Source organism: Elephas maximus, chromosome 1 (genome assembly GCF_024166365.1).
Source record: "Elephas maximus indicus isolate mEleMax1 chromosome 1, mEleMax1 primary haplotype, whole genome shotgun sequence".
NCBI classification, from domain to species: domain Eukaryota; kingdom Metazoa; phylum Chordata; class Mammalia; order Proboscidea; family Elephantidae; genus Elephas; species Elephas maximus.
The window spans coordinates 83,956,642-83,959,731 of record NC_064819.1 but is presented as its reverse complement, the minus strand read 5'-3'; the positions used below and the strand labels follow the sequence as shown (position 1 = coordinate 83,959,731).

Genomic DNA, 3,090 nt, shown 5'->3' with positions numbered 1-3,090 from the left:
TTTCTCCCAATTTCCAAGTTAAACATTTGAAAATAGAAACCGAATGCTCCCTGGTAACACTTCCCCTTCAGATTTGGACTACTTCTTTAGTGTATTGGTCCCGTGGCCAGACGGAAAAGGCCTCTGATTCCGGGTCAGGTGATTGAAAGCTGGAGCCCCTTCTTGGTGCCTTATTTCTCCTATGGCAAAAAGTAGAAGCTTCTTGAATTGGCTTCCAATGGAGAGTGTTTATTTTAGGAAACAAAAGCAATTGAGATGCATCTGTCTATTCTTACCCTTCTCAGCCCTCTCTCTCCTCACCCCCCTACATTGTCCTTTGGCTGCATCTCCCTCAGAAATCTTGGTGTGCTGTGAAATGACCATGTTATGTGACTTTATTTGAAGTTCTAAAGACAAGAAACTGGAATTCTGTAGGCGAATGTAAGAAATGTAGAAGGGAAGGAATTTGAATTAGGTACTTGCCACTTCTCATGGCATTTTATTTCAGCTAGGTGTATGTGCAATGTGGGATGTTTTCTACAAGAGGGTGTTTCAAAACCTCCAATGAAAGTCGTTTCACGATGAACCAGATTAACGAGCCTGAAAAAACCCAGAGTCGCACAAGAAAACTTTTAAAATATTAAGGCTAATCTCCTCTGGAACTGAACCACTGTGGCCGCTGGTAGAGTTGGTCGCTCGAATGTGGATATTCTACTCAATGTTGGTGTTAAGTGCCTCCGCGTTTCTGGGTCGCTGTAGTTTGGTTGTTGAAGGTCGTCTAATCACGCATCCACCACTGACTGGTTTGTCAAGGATCCTAAGAAAGAGCCATTTTAACCCACTGCGATTGAGTCAATTCCGACTCGTAACGTCCCTATAGGACAGAGCAGAACTGCGCTATAGGGTTTCCAAAGAGAGGCTGGTGGACTCAAACTGTTAATCTTGTGGTTAGCAGCTGAGTTCTTAATCACTGTCGGCTAAACCAAAAAACCAAACCCATTGCCGTCGAGTCGCTTCCGACTCATAGCGACTCTACTGGACAGAGTAGAACTGCCACTTAGGGCTTCCAAGGAACACCTGGTAGATTTGAACTGCTGACCACTTGATTAGCAGCCTTGGCTCTTAACCCCTAGACCACCAGGGTTTCCAATAATAGGAAATCAGGGGCTCGTCCGGGGTTTGAACCCGGGACCTCTCACACCCAAAGCGAGAATCATACCACTAGACCAACGAGCCAGCACTTTATGGCCTCCTTATTTATGGGCAGGAGAAAGAGCTTTAAGGTTTCCTCTAGTCTGACTGAGCAGGTAGGACTGCTTAGATGATTAAAAGAACTAAAAAATTTTCGTTGGGCCATTTAGTTTTCTCCTTTCTCTCAGTCCTTGTTTTTCTACCCTGATATTCCATGATATGCTGACTAAAACCCAGCATTTATGGACTAGTTGTTCTGGCAAAATCCTTCTTGCTTTGGGGTAAGGACTGGTTCCTTTTCCTTCCCTTCCTTCTTGTCTTTCTTTTGCTGACGCCCTGCCCTGGCATATACTAAGCCCCAGGAAGCAGAAATGGGAGAACGCTAAAAGCAATCAGTTGGACCATCGGCTTCCTTTTCTTGTGAGAAGGGTAAACATAATAAAAGAGATGAGAGGATGAGGGTTGCTAAAAAGTGAAGAGAAGGTGCCAGAGATTGAAGCACAAAACCCATGAGTGCGAAGCACGATCTCTATGGCTGAGCTACACCACCTGATGGCTGACTAGCTTGGTGATGACTCTTGTTTTCATAAAAGCAAACTGATATTTTTTCTGTGGGGCTTCTCCAAAAAAAGCAAAAAATAAAAACCCTAAGAGTTGCCTAGAAAGAGGCCATTGGGTTAAATGCCACTTTTTCTGAAACCATTCATGTGGATACTGTCTAGCGCTGTCACAATGAGAAAGTTAACTGGATTGTAGTCTGAATAACCGTTTCTGTTTCTAGGATCTTCCCACTCTGGTAGTCGACTCCAAGGTACACTGGCCAACAGATACTTTAAATGAAAGTTACTTGCCTTCACCAGGAAAGTCCCCGGAGGATCACACCTCTCCAACATATATCACATGGAAAATGACTCCAAATTGAGGTCTCCTTGGACCACCAGCGGCCCCCGGCTTTAGTGGAACTGGCTAACTGAACTTCACTTCTAGTTGGATCAGTGCCCTGCCAACATTCCTTTTCCAGCTGACTCATTCCTCCTGTCAAGTCACACCTTCTGAGCTTGTCCCTTCAGTTCTGAGTTCACAACTCCGTCTCCATCCCGCACTTTACAATCATTCCCACAAAACATTTTAGAGGTGGGAGAAACTTCAACACTCCATCAGTTTTAAAGGAACTAACTTTTTTTCCAGACTGGAGGAATCTACAGGTAAAAGCGGAGTCAGGATGGCAGAGCAGCGATGGTACAAAGCTGTCGGACTCTTTTCTCCCGAGAACCCACTGACATAATGGTAAAGCTTGCTGTGGATATAGATGTTTGAAAGAATAAAGTCAAAGAGCCCTGGAAATCATCAAAATGTGCCACCGGTGAACTGGAAAATAAGAGGAAGTCCTGGATAATACAAAATAGAAAGGGTTGAGTTGCTGAGGAAAGAGCTGAAGTTAGATCTGTTCTCTCACTGGGATGCTTTCAGCTTAGTTGTATATGGCCGATGATCTCTACTTTGAGTCCAAAGCCTCTTTATCCAAGATCATTCATATGATATTGAGGAAAGTGTTCCAGGCAGGTCTTTATTTGAAGACTTATAATACTGCAATACTGGTAATAAAGATCAAACAACTCCCCAGAAGCCTGGAGTGTGCTCCAAGACTTCTGGGCATTTTATTATTAAATATCCCCCTGTCACTTAACCTCATTATTCAATCCAGAATGCTCCTTCTTGTTTTCCCAAGGCCCTTGCCCACTTTGAACTAAAAAATGGTAGATGTCTAGCCTAAAAGTTTCTTTTTTGCAAAACCAGTATCTCTAGGATTTTGTGTATTCCATGTGACTTCTTCTGAACTACTGTACCACCTGTACGTTCTTTCTTTTATCACAAAATTGTAAACAGTATATAAGCAAAAAAAAAAAAAAAAGGCTTTGT

General features: G+C 43.2%; 1 non-coding gene across 1 annotated transcript; it reads right to left on the bottom strand.

Annotated features, from left to right (window-relative positions):
- Positions 1-1,143: 1,143 nt before the first annotated feature.
- TRNAP-UGG (transfer RNA proline (anticodon UGG)) lies at positions 1,144-1,215 on the bottom strand. Its single transcript has one exon. It is a non-coding gene; the product is annotated as a tRNA-Pro (tRNA).
- Between the last annotated feature and the right edge of the window lie 1,875 nt (positions 1,216-3,090).